The sequence below is a fragment of the Canis lupus genome, chromosome 11, assembly GCF_011100685.1.
Source record: "Canis lupus familiaris isolate Mischka breed German Shepherd chromosome 11, alternate assembly UU_Cfam_GSD_1.0, whole genome shotgun sequence".
Taxonomy (NCBI): Eukaryota; Metazoa; Chordata; class Mammalia; order Carnivora; family Canidae; genus Canis; species Canis lupus.
Window position 1 is genome coordinate 74639885 of NC_049232.1, and position 19451 is coordinate 74659335.

At 64.5% G+C, this 19451-nt stretch overlaps 1 long non-coding RNA gene across 1 annotated transcript; it reads right to left on the reverse strand.

The window, feature by feature from the left end:
* Positions 1 to 6257: 6257 nt before the first annotated feature.
* Positions 6258 to 14695, reverse strand: LOC111097903. Its single transcript, XR_005367276.1, has 2 exons — positions 14518 to 14695; positions 6258 to 7398 (listed from the first exon to the last, which is right to left on the reverse strand). It is a non-coding gene; the product is annotated as an uncharacterized LOC111097903 (long non-coding RNA).
* Between the last annotated feature and the right edge of the window lie 4756 nt (positions 14696 to 19451).

The following is a 19451-nucleotide window of genomic DNA, read 5'->3' on the forward strand; positions in this document are numbered from 1 at the left end:
CTTATGGTCGTCGTCGTCATCCTCATCATTTTCCCTTATTTTTGGTGGCAGCCCACGCGCACATGCTTCTCCAGTACCAAGTGGGGCCGGCACAGGGCTCTGTGCGTGAAGCTGTGCTCCGCTGGCCTCAGTCTCCCCAGGTCTACAGCGAGGGCTTGGGCCAGATGCCCTCTAACACCTCCTCCACCTCAGTCCAGTACCCTCCAGTTCCACGGCAGATGCAGATTCAGGTCACAGCATGACTGTAACTACTAGAGACACAGAAGGGGCGAGGGGGGTGGGGGAGGAGGGAGCTGGGGTCTCCCAGGTGCTGTGGCTCCGGGGCTGCTGCTTGGTGGGACAAACAAACCCCAGGGAGTGAGTACGTGTTCTTGGTCGGTCTGCTCTGGTCCCCAGAACTGGCCATCTGACCTGGTGCATCCTAGTGAGGGGAGATTCCCGGGAGCCGAGCCCCGCAGCCAGGTGGGAGTGATCTGGTCTGGGCGACAGTGATCTGGTCCAGGCTGGAGTGATTTGGTCCAGGCAGAGTGATCTGGTCTGGGTGGGAATGATCTGGTCCAGGCGGTAGTGATCTGGTGCACGCAAGAGTGACCTGGTCTGGGCAGGAGTGATCTGGTCCAGGTGGGAGTGATCTGGTCTGGGCGAGAGTGATCTGGTCCAGGCTGGAGTGATCTGGTCCAGGTGGGAGTGATCTGGTCCAGGCTGGAGTGATGTGGTCCAGGTGGGAGTGATCTGGTCCAGGCTGGAGTGATGTGGTCCAGGTGGGAGTGATCTGGTCCAGGCCGGAGTGATCTGGTCCAGGTGGCAGTGATCTGGTCCAGGTGGGAGTGACCTGGTCCAGGCCGGAGTGATGTGGTCCAGGTGGGAGTGATCTGGTCTGTGTGGGAGTGATCTGGTCCGCGTGGGAGTGATGTGGTCCAGGCTGGAGTGATCTGGTCCAGGCCAGAGTGATGTGGTCCAGGCTGGAGTGATCTGGTCCAGGCTGGAGTGATCTGGTCCAGGTGGGAGTGATCTGGTCCAGGCTGGAGTGATCTGGTCCAGTGGCCTGCTGGGTGAGTCTCAGTGACTGCAGGAGGCCAGGCTGCCCGGCTGCTGAGCTGCTGGGCCAGTGTCCCGCCCGGTGCCATCGGAGCCATTGCTCGGGCTGTTTCTCAGATGCACCTGAGATACTCCTGAGATGAAGAAAACACTACTTTGTTTAAAAGCCACCGTGTGCTCGTCTATTTTGATAAGGTGGATTTTCTCAATCACCTAAGATAATGTCTGCGTCACACTGGTGACAGCTCCGTGGGTGGAGAGTCCACAGCACCTGCGGGTGCAGAGCCTTCCCGGGGCCCAGGGCATCGGCGACCCATGGGGTGGGGGGGTCAGGACACTGCTGTGGCCGCGGGCCCGGAGCTGCGGCTGCTGGTCAGGAGCTCCCCGCAGGGCGTGTCCACTCCAGGACCTCAGGGCGCTTTCTTTTCCTCGAGGTCCCGTTTGAAGGACAGGACAGGGGTGCGCTTGGCATCTCGTGTTCTCCCTTTCTACTGGGGCGGGGACACGGTCTCCCTCCCTTTGTCCAGGGGGTCTCGCCGCTGGCGCCTCCCCTTCCGCGGTCTCCCTCCTGGGCTCCCTGGGCTGGGTGCCCCGGTGCCCCCCTCCCCCGCCTCCCTCCCCTTCCCCCCTCCCCCGCCCTCCCCGGCCCGCCCTCCTCCTCCTCCTCCCCGCCCTCCTCCTCCTCCCCGCCCTCCTCCCCCCTCCCCGCCCTCCTCCCCGCCCCGCCCCGCCCCCGGGAGCCCCCGCCCGCCCGGAACCGTCCGCGCCGCCGGACCCCGCAGCCCCGTCGCCAGCTCCGGCCGCAGGTAGGGGAGGGGCGGGGAGGGGCGGCCGCGGACGTGCTGGGGCTCCGGGGCCGCGGGGTCGGCGGGGGCGGGGGCGGGGGCGCCCCGGGTGCGGGCTCCGGAGCTGGCGCTGGCCCCGCCGCGGAGGGAGGGAGGAGGGAGGAGGGAGGAGGGAGCGGGGTCCCCGGCCGCCCCGACCCGGCCCCACGCGCGATGCCCGCCCCGACCTCCCCTCGCCGGCCCGGGGCGCGGACGCTCGGACCCGGACCCGCCGACCCCTCCCCTCCCCCCCCCGCCCCTGCCCCTGCCCCCCGCTCCCTCCCGGCTCTCCCTGAGGCCCCCGAGCGCGTGGCCGTGACCGCAGCCCCCCCCCCCCCCCAGCACCGAGCACCGAGCACCGAGCACCGAGCAAGCAGGGACCCCCGGCCTCTGGGCGCCGCGGGGGGGGGGGGGGGCTCGTCCGCACCTGCCCAGGCGCAGCCCCTTCCTCCCCGCCAGAGCGGCCGCGGCCCTCAGCACCCGCCCCCCAGGAGCCCCGGGGTCAGGGCGGTCCTGGGCAGCCCGGCCCGACCCCCCACCTGCGGGGCTTTTCCCTCTTTCTCGCATCCGCTCCCCTTCGCCCCCACACACCTGGGGTGCGGGGCGGCGCTTCCTGGGGATGTTGGGGGGACGGGCTTGGAGCGAGGAGGGATGGGATGCGGGACGGCACCCAGCTCCCCCGAAACCCCCCTTCCTTTCTGAGGCCTTCTATTTATAAATGCCGGGGAAACTGTAAACAGCCCGGGAGCTTGGGTTGGCACCGGCCAAGAAAGTTTGTGTGTGAATCAGGGAAGGAAACTTTACTCCAGAATTTTCCAGCCTTTTTTTATTATGGACTAGCAGGAACCTAGGAAAGCACCTAGGAAAGCGGGCAGCTCCCAGGGTGTAGGGGAGGGGAGGGGAGAGGGGGGGAGCGGGGATGCTGTAGGGTTTGCCTCACAAGGTATTTCCTTCCTTCCCTCCTTCCTCCATTCAGTTCAACACTTCCCTGGGCCTGTGTTCTGTGCCTTGCCCGGTGAGAGCCCAAAAGCCCTGAGGAGGACAAAACTCGGCCCTCAAGATACTTCCCATCCATAGTGCTTGACATAATCGTTCAATTGTGAGAGTAATTTCAACCTGTAAAGGGGTGACTGAGTCTGTCTGGGCAACCCGGGCCTCAGAAATGAGCGAAAGGTTCCCAGGAGCTAAAGCAGCCGGAGGAAAACACATTCTGAGACACAGGGACAGTTTGTGCAAAGGTACTGGGGTTTCCTGAGCAGTCCATGGCTGGAGCGGCAATGGGTGCAGTTGTGGGAGTTGAAACTGTAAATGAAGATCGTGAACTAGGGGTTTGGACTTTATCCTGAAGGCAGTGAGGAGCTGAGGAAGGTTTTGAGAACAACAGTAAAGACTCACGAGTCTGGTGGCTGATGGAGGGGATGCATTCAGGGGATGCATTCAAAGGGCAAACAGAGGCAGGGGCCTCTCAGGAGGGTGCTGCATGGTCCAAGCCACAGTACAGGCCCGAGGCAGAGCAGCACCCCCAGGAGGGATCCGAGTTGCAGATTCCAGAAGCGCCCAGAGGCCTAGAACCTGCTATAAACTTCTAAAAGCAGAGCACAGGCCCGTAGCAACTGGGTAAGGCTGCTGAGTGCCTCTGAGGTTTGCGGTGTTGGCTTTTTTTCTTTCTTGTTATTTTTAAAGTGGAAAAAAAAAAAACGTTCGAGGCTTCAGACGTGGAGAAGGGTGTAACATGAAGCCCAAGGCTGCAGGCCCTCCCCTTTCCCCAGAGGGAGCACATTAGCAGTCGGAGCGGATGCTGGGTGCTGGGTGCTGGGTGCTGCTCTGACACCCCAGGCCTGAGGCCCTTGCCCTGCTGTGGGGTGTGCGTCCTTCCTGACCAGCTGCCAGGCAGGGGCGCCTGGGGGCTCGGCCGGTGAGCACTGGGGTGTTGGTCTCCACGCAGGCCTTGCCCTTGGGTTGTGAGTTCGAGCCCCCCCGTCGGGCTGCACACCGGTGGGGGCGGATCACTGAGGTGACCTCCGCGTGGTCTGCCCTCCCTTGCTGAGCCCACGATCTCTGGCCTTTCCAGCAGCTACAGTCTTACCACGGCCTCTGGGTCCGCCGGGCGCGGGCTCAGCCTTAGCTCTGCTGAGTGGCTTCGGCCAGTCTGGGCTCGGGGCCTCAGGTTCCATCCGTAAACCGGGTGCTGCTGTTGCCAGGACCATAATTCCCAAAGCCGCCCTTTAGCACACGTATAACCGGGGGACACTGACATCCCCTTGACTCCTCGCCATGTCGCCAAGGTAGGCAACCCCCCTTCCCCTCCACGGACCAGATCCAGGCACCCGAGTCTGAACCACGGGTGGCTTCCACTGGCAAGGGGACGGCCAGGGGATGGCGCGGGCCCCACAGGCCCCTGAGGCCCTGACGCCCCACGACTGTGGGTTTTCCGTGTGTTCCGTGCGGGGGGCGCCGGCCCTGCAGCGGGAGGCCTCCTGCGAGCCCCAACTTCCCTGCTCCAGGGGATCGGGGCCACGGGGGCACTGGATGCCCTGCGCTGGGTCGCTCAGTGACATGGGGTCCCAGCCAGGGCCTCTATCCCCACCACCGGGGGAGGGGAGGGCAGGGGGAGAGCCTGGCTAGGCCCTCCCTGTCGGCTGAGTGGGCGTGTGTCCTATTTCAGCCTGATGTGGTTTGTGTGCTTAGGGACGCTTAGGGATGCAGGCCTGGGTCCCACCCCAACCCGGGCCTCCCCCCCTCCTGCCCTCCCCGCCCCTGCCCTGCCCCACCGCCACAGCAGCAGTTTGAGGAGCGGTGGGCGTGGTGGGCAAGGCTCGGGGCTCGGTTTGGCCACAGACACGGTACTGGGTGACGCGGGTGTCCTGCTCTGGGCCGCGGCGTCACCGTGCACGGAGGCCTGGGCAGGAGCGCTGGGCTTTCCAGCTCCGCCGGCCTTGGAGCCCGAGGGCTGGGCGCCCGGACACGGCGTGACCTCAGGCTGAGCCCACGGCCGTCCTTACGGGTGACCTGCACGGCAGCAGCCGCTGCGCCCACTCAGCTCTCTGCGGCCCGAATTGTTTGCCCCCTGCTGCAGAGGAAGCCGGGGCCTTCTGCTCCTTGATGTGCCTTCTTCCGTGTTCTAGAAGCAGCGAGAATCACGGCAGGGAGCATGCCTGCCCGTGCGCTCCCCGGCCCGCGGCCATGCCACGCAGGAGCTGTGGGCTCCATATACCGATGGGAACGGAGGCTCGGCCTAGACAGATGGGCTCGTTCGCCTTTTTGGAGCCTCGCAAGAGGCCCGAGGATGTCCTGAGGGGCCCCAGTTTGTGGATGAGGCAGGTGACGCCTGGAGCCGCGAGCTCCCAGGGCCCAAGTGACGCTTCTGTTCCTTCCTAGGCCCCCTGCGGCCCTGCCTGCCTGTTGCACCCCCTGGGCCCCTGCGCTCAGTGCTCAGGCTGCGGGCTCACAGCATCCGTGAAACCCGCTCTCCCCGGGGCTCCCGAACAGGGGCCAGCCCTAGCGTCTCAGGGAACCCAGATGAAGGGGTCACACGGGTGGAGGTGGCGGTGGTGTCACTTATCTTGCAAAACTGATTGAACAATAGCGTGGTTATCTCCGGCCTCCACAAGTATCTCACCTGGGTCTGGCTCATTTGTCAAGCAAAAGCCGGACTGTGTCTGTGGGCCTGCAGGGTGGGGCCGGGCCGCCTTCTCCTTTCCCAGGCGGAGGCCAGGCCCTCGGGCCTCGGGAACTACCGGGTTGACTTTTGGGGAGTGGCGAACGAAGTGGTACGGGTGGCACGCCCCTGGGAAGGTGCTTCTCCTCCCTTCCTCCCAGGTTTTTTTTTTTTTTTCTCCTCTTTCCTTTTCTAATTATAACAAATCCTTATGATAAAGGACATCTAGAAAATAAAAAAAATAAAAACTGTCCATAATTATGCCAGTGTGAGATAATCGCTGCTAACATTTGGGAGCATTTCCTTCCTGATATTTCCAGCACATTTTTTTTTTACCCCTATGTAATTGTGATCATACCACATTTATAATTTTTCTATTCTGACTTTTTTTTTGATGTTATTTTTTTTTTAAGATTTTATTTATTTATTCACGAGAGACACGCAGAGAGAGAGAGAGAGAGAGGCAGAGACACAGGCAGAGGGAGAAGCAGGCTCCATGCAGGGAGCCCGACGCAGGACTCGATCCCTGGGACTCCAGGATCACGCCCTGGGCTGAAGGTGGCACTAAACCGCTGAGCCACTGGGGCTGCCTTTTTTTTGACGTTATGACATAACATAAATATTTTCTCATGTTATTAAAGACTGTAAATTTAATTTTTACAAGAGTTTGAGAAGGAACCTCTAATTAGATAATGTCTATTTCTATTTAAAATCTTGCATTTCAATAGTCTGGGGGATTAAAGAAATGAAATAATGCATTTTATTTGTAAAAAACAAGTCTTTTTTTTTTTTTTTTTTATGAACACGCTATATGCCAACCTGCTTTCCCATCCCTCTGTCATAGCCAAGTGGGGATAGGCCTTGGTTCGCCACTCCTCCCTCATTAGGCGTTTAGGCTGCGTATAAACATCCTGCAATGAACAGCCTGGTGTATAAATTAGGCTTCTCTCGTTATTTCCTAAAAGAGGGCCGAAGAAATGGAGTTACTGGCTCAACGCTTCGGGTCTCACGGCTCTGGCTGCACTTTGCCAGCTTGCCGCTCCGAAGGCCCTCGCAGCCTTGCGGGTGGAACGGAGGGAGCTGGTTGTCAAAGTTCTCGCTGCCTCATTGGGAGGCTCAGGGACCGTCTCCCCGGGACCTCGTACTTCATTCATTTGTTCAGCAAATACAAGTGTGGAGTTGGGCATCAGGAGGGGTAATGTCTGTGGGCCCCGCTGAAGAAGCCGGGGGAAGCCTGTTGTCATGTCCGGTCCCTGCTCAGGACTTGCCACGAGACCTTGAGCTTAAGCCAGGGCACTGCTCTGCCCAGGTGCTGTGGCCGTGACCATCCCCCGAGGGCTCCTCTCCCCACCGGCCTTTTTCCAGATTCCAGCTTTTACGCCCAGACCCTGGAATCGCCCGGCCCCACCCCTCACTTCACGACCTGGGATATGCAGGCCTGGCGTGTCCACAAGCACAGGCGAGTCCTCTGGTTGCTACTCCAGCTCTTGGGAGATGTCAGAAGTTCTCATTTAAACCCAAAACGAGTGCAGTTAGTAAAACCAAGGCCTGGGAAGATGAAGCAACTCGCCCAGGGTCAGACTCCAGCTTTCCTTGGCGGCGTTGTCTCAGGAAAGCCGTTTCCTTCTCTGACTGGTTTCCCCCAACTATGAAATGGGAAACGGCACCTTCCCTGGTTCCCCTATTTCTACTTTTCCACCAGTTGAAGGTTGGATTTCAGGGTCCAGTGGCGGGTCTTGGTCAAACGGGGTGCTTTTTGAGGCCCCGTAATTCTGCGACGTCAAGAAAGATGTCTTTAAACCCTCTCGCTCAGCGATACCGCGGTTGGACAGGAGCGATGTTCCAGCAGATCTCAAACTTCTCGTGAACATGAATCACCTGGGGATTTTGTAAAAATGCAGATTCTGGGGTCAGTAGGTCTGGGGTGGGGCCTGAGGCTCTGCATTTCTAGTGAGAGTCCCAGGTGACACAGAAGTTGCCGGCCCAGGGACCACACTGCAGAGCACGATTCTAAGTCCCTTGCGAAGGGTCCAGACTGGGGCCTCCTGTCTTAAGGTCTTACCCTAGAGGCTCTCTCCACCCGTCGTATTTGCCTCCCCCTGTTCCCTACGCAGAGTCAGAATGTTTAGTCCGCAGCTGCGAGTTTCTAGAATCTGAACAGCCCTTGAAATATTTTGCTGCCTAATTGCAGAGCGAGGTCGGGCCCTTCTTTAGAGAACGACTCGGCAGGAAGGCGTCTGAAGCCGGAGAAGCAGCTAAAGGACCTCACATTCACCTCAAACGTTCCCACCACAAGTTTTTATACTTAAGATTGTGGACATTCTTCTCTCCTCTCCGTAGGAGACCTCAGGAGGCCTCAGCAGGTTTTTTATGCCTCTGAGCCAAGAATGGTCTTTACATTGTTAAAAGGCCGTAAAAACAAAACAAAACAAAACAAAAAAACCCAACACCAACCAAGCAAAAACCCAAATCTAAAAGCAAAGAAGGAGGAATATGCACGAGACGAGGTACAGGGCCTGCAAAGCCTGATGTATCTACCAGCTCACCCTTTACAGTAAAATTCTGCAGACCCCTGATCCAGAGGAACCACAGCTTTGAGTTTTTCTCTCTGCAAGAGACCTAGGCTCGCTGCGTGAGGCCCAGCGGGGCCAGGATGGGGGGAGGCAGCCTGACTCGGGGGGACCGTGCCGACACCTCGGTTGTGTGCTGCTGAGCACATTGCTTCTCCCCTCTGCGCTTGGTCCTTGCTTCACAGAGTGGGAACAGTGATGTCTGCCCGGCAGTGCTATGAGGAGGAGGCATGAGGAGTTTACTGCTGGTGGGTGCCCAGGAAGCCACCACTGCCTCTGGGGCAGCCACATGAGCCCTCCCGGGATTGCTGGACAGGTTTCATGTCCCCCCGCCCCCAATCGGAAAGTCCTCCCAACGTGCTGGCAACAGTCTTCCTGGAGGAAAGCGCCTGTGGCTTCAGCCCCGCCCCGGGCACCTACACGGGTTCCTGGGGACTTGCGCAAGGTCAGCAGCAGCACAGAGGCCAGCCCGGTCGTCCGAGGGAGGGAGGCTCTAACAGGATGTAATTCGTTCCACAGGCGCCAGCGGCCCAGCCCCGGCTGGTGAGTGCGGGAAGGAACCCTGTCTTCGGGGCTCCCTCCAGAGCATGCGGGCCGTGGGCCGGGGTCAGTGGTCTGCGGACTCTGTTTTTAAGTTGCTGCAGCCAGAAGGCCCAGGATGGAGGACACAGCAGCTTGGAATCGGGGGCAGTTAATTCTAAACCCAGCCCAGTTTGCAGCTGGGGCTCCTGGTGCGCAGCCTGGAAGCGTGTAATGCTGTTCTTTGCCCGTGGGCGGCAGCAGCTGCGCCCGCAGGCGTCCCTGGGAGCCTGTGCTGTGAGTCCGTGTGCACACCTGTGCACGCATGTGACTCCCTGGCTTCTCCCTCCGGTGACTCTTGAGCGGCGGGGTCCCAGCCCTGGCGAGGTGCCGGGATCCCTGGGAGCAGATGTTAATCCAATGGGGGAGGCTCACCGGGAGGCCGACGCAATGCGGGGTGATGGGGAAGGCCCTTGGGAGCCCCGAGGAGCTCACCCTCACGGGAGGGGAGCTTGGAGCAAACTTCCTGGAGGAAACGGGGCTTGGTCATGAGGAGGAGAAATGAAGACTGGGGAAGGGAGAGAGTTCTAGAACAGAGGGGACTGGGCCAAGATTTCCTGCGTGCTGAGGGGGCAGCTCCGGGGGCTGGAGCTTGGAGGTGTATGGGTGGGCGACGGGACCTGGGGGGGCTGAAGCGCCAGGGACCCGCACCCAAGACCACGGAGGACACGAAGTCCGCTGAGGGTCTTGGACCTTAACCACGGGGCTCTCCGAGAACGTGGTGGAGCGTGAGCAGGGGAGGGATGTGTCTGGGCTTGCACCGGGGAAGGGGGCGGACAGGACCACTTAGCAGGTGGGGGCTCCGGGGTCACCCACGTGGCAGGCGGTGGTACCTGGACCCGGATGTGGGCTCCAGAGGGTGCGTCTGAGCAGGACCGTGAGGGCGGGACAGGGCCCAGGGTGTTGGGGGCTGAGCGACGGCGGGCAGGGGCCGAGCAGGGAGCAGGTGCTGGGATGGCGAGCACTGGGGAAGGAGCACACTGCGCCCGGGAGAGGCAGCGAGGAAGAGGAGGCTGGCCTGTCCCCGCACAGTGAGCAGTGGAGGGTCACGACCAGCCCAGCTCTGCGCTGCTGTCCCGGGGAGCGGGACGTGCCAGGCGGGCGTCTGTGGGGAAGGCCCAGGTGGCGCGGACAGCAGTGCCTGTGGGCGAGCTGCACATCCCCCGGGGCCCCTGCTCCACCCCGGGCCGCTCCCCGACTCACGGTGGCAACGTGGGGCTGCTGGCCCTCGGCGGGGCGGGGCCCATCTGTGTGTGGACCCGGGGGACCGGGGGGACCGGGGGGTACCGGGGGGACTGGGCCGCCAGGGCTGCGCGGGCTGCTGGACCCTCCGGGGCTGGGAGAAGCTGCTTGGGGCGGGAGCCCCCAGGGTGGGTGACGGGGCCCTGGGCTGGCGGCCGGGCCAGCTGTCCCTGGAGGCGGGGGAGCTCACCGCCCGTGGAGAGGGGCCCCTGGGATAACCCGGTCCTCCCGGGGGCTCGGCTGGGGCACGAGTGGGGACACCGCGCGCCACCAGCCCGCGTCCCCGGGCTGCCCAAGCACAGCGTGAGAAGAGCGTGCTTTCTGGGAAAAGGCTCGGGACCCAGTTCATAACCAGAGCGAACATGCACCCTGGCTGGCGCCCTGGGCGTGGCTCGTGTCGCCCTCTCGACGCCCTGCATCTGGCTCTCAGAGGACGCGCCCGAGACAGAGGGGAGCGACCCGACCACCTTCTGCAGGTGGTTAAGCGACGGGGTCTTTTGGTCCCATCCCAGAGTCCTGATCGCAGCTCCGACGTTGACCGTGAGCTGGATTCAGACTCGCACTGCGGTTGCCTTACACGCGGTGGGATTCTGGGCGGGATGAGTAGAGGCATGAGGTCTGGAATGATGGAGGTGAGAGCTCTGCTTGCCCTGCCCGGGACGGAGCTCGCCTCAGTGCCGGACGTCGGGTCTGGTGCCGTCTGTAGGGGAGGGTTCATCCGGAGCTGATGAGGGGGCGAGGGGGGAGCTGACGCCCGGTCTGGGCTGGAGGACAGCGGGGATACGGCTTGTGGAAGACCTGGGGGGCCCAAGGCACCGTCTTCCTGCCTAAGGAGCTGCGGGCAAGCAGGGCGACAGGCCTGTGCTGGGGGACGTGCGCGGGTGGAGGCGGGACCCGAGGGGCGAGCCTAGCCCACCAGCAGGGAGCGAGCGCCCATTGCCTGAGGTGGCAAGTTGAGGCCCTGGGACCACGGTGGGGGGGTGCAGGCGTGAGTGCGAGCACCAAGGGGGATTTTTAAGGATATATATATATATATATTATTTGACAGCGAGAGAGCGAGCAGGGGCAGAAGGGGTGGGGGCAGCAGGCTGCCCGCTGGGACCCCAGGACCCGGGACCTCAAGCCTGACGCCCCACCTGGGGATTGGGGCAGATGACCTTGAGCGCCTAACCCTGAGATTCTTGGCCGTTGTTACAGGTGGTGCTGCTGACCCAGCGCGAGCCCGCCCGTCCCAGCGCCTCTCCGAGCAGCCCTGCCCCCCGCAGCCCTGCAGGTAGGTGCAGCGGACGCCCCAGTCCTGAACCAGTCCGGGCGCCCGGGGTCACCGGGCACGGGGAGGCGGATTCGGAGGAGGTCCCCGCAGTTCCCCCAGCTGCGAAGCTCGGTGTCCCTGCCTGTGGCCTCCCTGCTCGGCGCCCTCCCTGGCCAGGGGGTCGGGCAGGGGATCCTGGGTGCCCCCCCCCGCCCACCTGCTGTGGCTGCTGAACCTCTTTCCCTCTCGATGCCTCTGTTGGCTCTTCTGCGAGAGGTGGATCCCGGAGGTGCAAGGACGTCTCCGGGCTTGTTGACCAGGGGAGGAGTCCCCGCCCTGCGAGCCTGAGAGTCACGGGGCAGCTGGATGAGTCACGCTCGCCTGACGATCAGTCACGGGCGACCCGCATGGGGGCTCCGTGCAGGGGTGCAGGGCGTGGGTGCTGCCGTCTGGGCTGGAAGCGCGAGACCCGCTTCATGGCCCAGGGTGGGTGTCAGGGGTGCCTATGCAGTGGGCGTCAGGGTCTCCCCCCTTCCTCTAACGGGGTCATCGTGAGGACTGGATGAGCCTGTAGATGCTCAGGAGTGTGGAGCGGAGAGGCGGGAGGGGCCGCTTCCAGGGGGAGAACCAGCGTCCCGGGCCGGGGCCAGGTGCATGTCTAACAGCAAATGTGAGTGGCTGGGACCCCCCCCCCCCCGCCCCGCAGCTGGTGACCTCACCCTGGAGGGGCTGACAGGGGAAGGGGCCGGGGACTGCGGTGTGGCCTTGCAGGCCGCGGCCCAGCCGGCTTTCGGGGTGGCTCTCGCGGAGCCCGTCCTCCTCCCCAGGGCTCAGCTGCAGGCCCTTCTGACGCCCCGTGTGCGAACCCCGGGACCCCTAGCAGGCCGGCCAGGTGCAGGTGGGCACCCACTGCTTGCCAAAGGGCCAAGCAGGGGCCCAGGGCTGCTCTTGGCTCTGATGCTCCTGCTCTCGGGTCTGAGCCCCGACGGCCCCCAGAGCTGACTTGCCTCAAAGCGACCCGTCACCAAAGACCGTGTTGGCAACAGTGACCGGGCCCTGCCTTCCGTCCTCCCCACCTCTGCAGACCCCGCAGGGCCGTTGGCTCAGCTCTGCCCCCGCCCTGGGCCCCTGGAGGGTGCCCGCCTCATGCCCACCCCTGCCGGGCTCGGCTTCCGCCAGGCCCCCCGGGAGCAGCGGCGTCCTCTCCTTCCCAAGGCCTCTGTCCCTGTGGCCCCTGGGGGGCCGGCCGCTCCGTGCATTGCCCCCTCCTCTGATCGCAGGGCCCGGGTCACAGGGTTCTCACCACCGTCCGGCCTTGAGCCCCGCACGTAGCTGCGCTTGTTCCTTTGCTCATTTGGTGAGTCGCGGGTGCGTGGGGAGGCTGGTGCCGCAGTGGGCCGAGTGCAGGACTCCCCGCCCCTCGTGCTGGGTCTCCAGAAGCCAGACCCCGCCTTCCCCAGCTGAGACCCCGGGGCCAGGGTTAGGGGAGCACAGGGGGCTCGTGGTGGCACCTCGTCCAGACGCAGGCCTCGGGCCTCCCTGGGAAAGCCGGGACCTGCCAAGCTGGGGAGGACGCCCCCGGGTGGAGGGAGCAGCGTGGATGAGGCTGCAGATGGGGAAGGTCCCAGAGCCCGAGCCCTGGAGCAGGGGAGCCCCTGGGAGGAGCCTGTCCTGTCCCCAGATCTGGAGGCTGTGATCCCGGCTCTGCCACAGTGTGGAGTCCTTGAGGCTCCAGGCGGGACGTGGCCGAGGCCCAGGAGCCAGGAGGGCATCCCTGCTCGCGTCCTGGTGGGGCTGGCGGAGGGTGCTGGGGTTCAGGCAGGGGCGTCGTGGGCGAGGCCGCGGGAGCCACTGCTTAGGGCGGTGAGCGGGGGCTGAGGAGCGAGCTGGGCGGTGGCAGGCCCGAGGGCTGGGCATCGGCCCTGGGTGCCAGGGGGGACCTGGACGGGTTTGGAGTCGAGGAGTGATTTGCACAAAGGGGTTTGAGAGCAGGTGGGAGGCGGAGGGGACGGCACGTGGCCGGTGGACACCGTAGACTGCTACCCACCTGCGCAGAGGAGGACACTCTCCCGTCCGCCCTCGGCCCGGCTGGGTCCCCGGCTGGATGGTGTCCCCCTGGGTGGCCCCCCTGAGCCGCGAGCACCATTTCCCTGCAGCAGCACGTGTGGGGCCTCCTGGGCTCCGGGGGCCACAGGGTCTGAGCCCGAAGCGTCCCTCTGGCCCAGCTGGGAACTTGCTGGTCACGCCCCTTAACGCCTCAGCCTCAGTTTACCCATCTGTGAAAATGGGGGTGAAGAAGGGTTGTGGAGGGTTAACCGCGGGGAGGGAGCGGCCTGAGCCGGTGCTGGCGTGGGCTGATGGCTCTGCTGTGCTTATTCCCGTCGGTGGGCAGTGGCCTGTCCGTGCCGCGACCTCCCGTGGGGGGTCCTCTGCGGCCGCACGTGTGTAATCCTCCCATCAGCCCCATGGCGAGGACTCCAGGGCCCAGAGAGAGACAGCGGCTGCCTCAGGCCGCCCAGCCCGTCGGCGGCAGGACTGGACCTGTTCAGGGCCCCTCTTGCACTTCTGCTTTGTAATCCTGAGAATTAAAAGCTGCAGGTTGAGCAGGGAGGTAACAGGGAAGGGCGTCCTGGGGAGAGGGGCTCCCCACACGCTGCTGGAGCATCCGGCCGGAAGGCCTAGGACATTGAGGCGGGTGGGCCCAGGCCTAGGTGGCCGCTGGTCCCAGAGGGCAGGTGGCAGGAAGGGGACAGAGGCGCCCAGCAGGGGCCACGGGCCAGGGCCCCCTCCCATGCAGCGCCCCACGGGTCAGCGCAGGAGCCACAGTCTCCTGAGGGAGTTTGGGGCCTCACGGTGCTGCGTCGGGGGCGCGAGTGCCTGTGCGACGGCTGCCCTGCCCCCGGGCACCTGACCCGGGGTGCCTGGCGAGGGTCTCTGGGAGACGCGCTCCAGGGCAGCCGCCGGCCCATCCCGTTGCCCCTGCGGGTCAGGGTCGGGGACAGGGACGGGGATTCCTGGTCCCTCCACACGCAGGTCACGGCTCGGAGCCTGGGCCTTGCTCTTCCCTCCCGGCTCCTCTCAGGCATCCCTCCCGCCCCCTGTGGCTGCTCCAGCCTCGGTGGCCCCGCCCATGGAATGGGCACACGCTGGCCACCGCGCTTGGGGCAGCGCGGCCGACGGGACGAGGCCTGGAGACCCCCACCGTGCGCCGTGGCCCATCCTCAGCCTCTCTGCGGCCTGGGGGGCGTCCTCTGGGGGAAACTGAGGCGCAGAGCAGCCGCGTGCCCTCCCCAGGGCCCCACCCCGGCCAGCGGCCTCCACCTGCAGCCTGCTCCTGTCCCCTCCCTGTCTTACCTCCTGGGCCTATCCTGTTCCCCGCATCAGGGGACGCTTTGTTTGCGATTGTTTTTCCTAAGAAGTTTCCTCTGTGGTGTCACAGGATGACTCAGCCTGAGTCACGGGCGGCGAGGCCCAGGAGGAGGCGGGCGGCGGGGGAGCGGACGGGAGGGGGCCCGCCTGGGCCTGGCTTGTCCTGCTGCTTGACGGCTAGGCCTGCTGGGGGACGGCCCCTTCACGCAGCCCCGCGCTCCCGGCCCCCACCTGCCTGCCGTCCCCTCCCGAGGAGGGAAGGGCTTGCGCAGGTCCTTGCCCTCGGAGCCCGGGGTTTCCCCTCCACGGGCCAGGGGAGAGCGTGTCCTGGCAGCTTCCTGCTTCCCACCGCGTGGCGCCCACCGTGAGCAGCCCTGGGGACCCCGGCCGCGCTGCGCAGGACGAGGGACAGACGGGGGCGCCTGGCACGAGCGCGGTCCACACACGTCGTGGTAACTCTGCCTGCACCGGGCGAAGTGTTGAACCCCTCATCCGCTCTGAGGCCATTTAGCCCCCCTTAGCTGAGCCGCCACGGCATTGCTGTCCGGGGCCAAAGCTCCCGAGGTGCCCAGAACGCAGGTGACTCCTCTCGGGCTGCGTGGGGAACAGCTGGGAACCTGCCTTAATCACAGATCGGAACACGTCACGGAGGGAGGGGCCCTGGTCCCGGACCTCGTAGCACGAAGTTTGGGGCCCACACTTTGAGGGGACGGGACTTGGTATCTCAAAAGATGGCAAGTGCGACAGAAGGTATCTAACTGCAGATGTGACATGTACGTGGAACATGATGTAAGGATCTTGGGACGTGGGCCCCAGGACGGGAGTCCCAGGTCAGGAACTCCAGGACAGGAGCCCCAGGACACAGGCCCCAGAACCAGAGTCCCAGGATGGGAGCCCCAGGACGCAAGCCCCAGGACATGAGCCCCAGGATGCAAGCCCCAGGATGTGAGCCCTAGGACATGAACCCCAGGGGACAGGAGCCCCAGGACTGGAGCCCCAGGACGGGAGCCCCAGGATGCAAGCCCCAGGATGCGAGCCCCAGGATGGGAGCCTAGGATGCAGGCCCCAGGACACAAGCTCCAGGACCTGAGCCCCAGGACACGAGCCCCAGGACACGAGCCCCAGGACACGAGCCCCAGGACGCAGGCCACATGCAGGGCAGGGTATGAGGAGCCCGGGCCCGTGTTGGGCGCAGACAGCAGGGTGTACATGATGCCGGGACGTGGCTCCAGGTTATAGGGCTGGAGACCCAGCAGCGGGACAGGCCCCTGAGCATGAGAGACCGCTTCCGTGTCGGTGCCTGGTGCCTGGGGCCTCAACACAGCTCCACTCACAAAGGCCCACAAAGGACCGGCTGCAGCCAGCGAGTGGGCGTGTCCCGGCCAAGGGGGCGGGGGTGGGGGGGTGGGGACGGGGGTCAGGGCCTGGGCCAGGCCTCAGAGGCCAACCAGCCTGGGCTGGGCCAGAGCCGGATGATTCTCCTCTGAGCCGCCCTCAGTCCTGCTCCCCGACCCCCTCCCACGCGCTCCTCCCGTGCGCTCCTCCCCCTGGCCCTCTGCACCCCCCCAACCCTGCTGCTGCTGCTGCTGCCAGCACATCTGATCTGCATTCCAGGCTGGGGGACAGAGCTGGCACTGCCGCCGCGGGGCCCAGAAGCAGAGAGACGCCAGCTGCAGTGGCTCGGGGCCAGCATGTCCTGAGCCCTGGGGCTCCTGGGGCTCCCCGCCTGCTCCCCCCTGGTCTGCACGCAAGTCCCAACAGCCTGCTGGGGAGACTGAGGCTGGGGAAGGTGTGGCCGGGGTCTCGCAGACGCAGAGGCGGAGCCGAGGCTGGAGCCCGCTCTTCTGGAGGGGGGAAACTGAGGCGCAGAGGCGAGGCCAGGTGGTCCAGGGGCGTTGCATGGGCTTGTTGGGGTGGCCCAGGACGAGCTGAAGGAGCGTTGGGGGGCCCTACAGGCCGGGCTTAGCCTGCCCTGGGGTTGTGGGAGGGTCTGGGGTGAGCGATGATGCACCGTCTGTGGGGAACTCGACTGCGCAGGGTGGGCGACCGCAGGGGCAGGGCTGCAGGGGAGGATGGGCTGCAGGGGAGTGAGTGGAGCAGGGGTGAGTGGGCTGAGCGCCTGGGCCTGGCCTCTGTAAGCTGTCCTGGGCGGGGGGGCCCCTCCGAAGCCCCCAGAGGCCCAGGCCCTGCAGGAGGACGCCAGCCACCTGGGGGGTGGGGTGCTGGGCAGGGCCGCGGGGAGCACGCGGGGGCGGAGAAGGCGGACGGCCCGGGGTCCAGCTGTGGGCCAGACACTGGGGCTTGTGTCCGGGATCTTGGTTCATTCTTCCAGCTGGTTGTGATTATTTTCTGAGCCGGGAAAGGAACAAAAACATTCCACTGTTATACCTCTGCTTATGTTTAAGAGGGGATGGGACTTAAGAGAAAATAAACTATTAAAATTGAAAGGATTAGTAACAATAACAAATATTATTTAATCTTTGATTTCGTTTTTAAAAGATGTTGTTTACTTATTCATGAGCGACACAGAGACAGAGGCAGAGACACAGGCAGAGGGAGAAGCAGGCTCCCTGCAGGAGCCCGATGCAGGACTCGATCCCGGGACCGCGGGGTCATGCCCTGAGCCCAAGGCAGGCGCCAACCGCTGAGCCCCGGGTGTCCCTACTGATCCCAGGTTTGGCCAAGCCTGTGAGATCCCCTGGCCCCTCTCTGCCCCAGGACACAGGCTCAGAGAGGACGGGTCGCCTTCCCCAGGTCTCCAGGTGCTAAGTGACAGATGGAGACCCCGAGCGCCTGTCGTCTGCAGTGGGAGCAGAGCAGAGGCGGGCAGGGTGTCCGGAGACTCGCAGACGGGCTGCAGGCCAAGCAGGCTGTTTGGGTGCTGGCAGGGAGCCCCCTCCTGAGACCCCTCTCCATCCCTGGCACCAGCAACCATCCTGGGTCTCTGGGCCTTGGCTGGAGCCCCCAGCCCCCTCTGCTCCGCATGCAGGGGCGTCGAGGTCGAGGTTGAGGTCGAGGGGAGATACGGGTGCCGTGAGCTGTGCGTGCAGAGCTGGGATACACGCTGGGAGTCTGTGTTTGGTTGCAGTGGGCATCGAGCGCCTGCTGCGTGCCCGCCTGGTGCATGCCCCCCAGACGCCCGGCCGGGTGGCCGTCATCGTCCCACCTCGTAGAGGAGGAAACGGAAGCATTGCAGAAGGGCCGCTTGCCCACGTCCCCTTGCAGGAGGGGTTTGGGCTCTGCTCACACTCACCCTGGACATTGCCTCGTGTTCCCCGTGAGGGACGGTCGTGCGTCCTTCACCCAGTTGTCATCCTTGGCCTCCTGAGTCGTGGGGCTTGGCCCTGCTCCTGGGCCCCGCCGTCCCTGCTCTGCCCCACACCTGCCCCCGTCGTGTTTCTGGAGGGTTCTGGCTGCAGGATGCAGACCAGACCCAGGTGGACGGGCTCGTGCTTCCTGCTGGAGCCCGGCTCAGGGGTCCTGGCCTTACTGGGCCGTGCGAGCCTCAGGCACAGAGAAGGGCCTCACTGAAGCAGGGGGGACCTGTCACTACCCCTGGGGTCCTGTCGTCCTCGTTCCCAGCACGACTGCTGGTCTGCGGAGCAACTAACGTGCCTGGTGGGTCCTGGTGGAGGTTGAACTCGACCCCCAGGCAGGCAGGAGGGGCCTTGGCCAAATGCACAGACGTTATTCGCCTTTGCTGTTTGTCTCAGGATCCAAGCGCCCCAGGGTCCTTGGAGCTGGGGTGGCTCACTGGTCCCCTGAGTCCCGTCTGGCTCCCCGCAGGGCAGCTCATTACCTCTCCAGACACCGGCAAGGAAAGTGGCATTTTTGGACATTTATTTTATGTCAGGCCTGGTCCTGGGACCCTCCGCATTTATGGTCTCCTTTGGTCCCCCCCACCAGCCTTCAGGAAGGTATTCTTACCCCAGTTTCATCCGCAAGGAGCTTCAGTCTCAGATACTTAACCAACCCCCAGCAACTATGACTGAAGTGAGGCTCCAAGGCGCACAGCTGGGAAGTGCTAGGTCCGGGGTATGAAGCCGGGTCCGGCAGGAGCGCGGGCCACAGCCATGCCCGGTGCTTTTCCCCTTCTTGGAAAGCCTTTCCCTTGCAGAAGGGAGAGCTGCCCCCCGCGGCTCCTGCTCCTGTGGCTCTGGCTCGGGCATCGCGGGTCCTGCCTCCGCAGGTGCTTGCAGGTGGGGACTGGGTCCCGGTGTCTGCTGGTCCCGGCGTCTGCTGGTCCCACGGCAACGGTGCCCGGTTGGGCCTCTGTCCTGCTGCTGATCTGTGTTTGAGCCTGTGTCTTCAGGGGGGAGGATGGAGGGTGCTGGGGGTGCTGCAGGGGGGCTGGCGGTGCTGTGGGAGACTGCAGGGGGCTGGAGGGGCTGTGGGGACTGTGGGGGGCCAGGGGAGCTGCGAGGGGCTGGGGGTGCTACGAGGGGACTGTGAGGTGCTTGGGGGGCTGCAGGGGGGCTTGGGGTGTTGCAGGGGATGGAGGGACTGGGGGGCTGCAGGGTGCTGGGGTGCTGGGGGTGCTGCAGGGGGGCTGGAGGGGCTGTGGGGACTGTGGGGTGCTGTGGGGGCTGGGGGTGCTGCAGGGTGCTGGGGGTGCTGCAGGGGTGCTGGGGGGACTGCAGGGAGCTGGGGGTGCTGCAGGGGGCTGGGGGGACTGCAGAGGCCTGGGGGGCCGCAGGGGCTGGGATTCAGCTCTCGCCCCCGTTTATGGCCCAGCCCCAGCTGCGGGACTGCCAAGCCTCCGAGGGCCGGCTCCCCGCCCCCGGGGAAGAGACCCGGCAGGAAGGTGCCAAATCTGGTGAAATCTGGCTGCTTCCGGGGCATGGGGTCGGGGGTGGGGTGGGGGCCCTCAACGTCCGGGCCTGGCTCTCAGCTCTAGGTGGGGCTACCTCCGGAAGCAG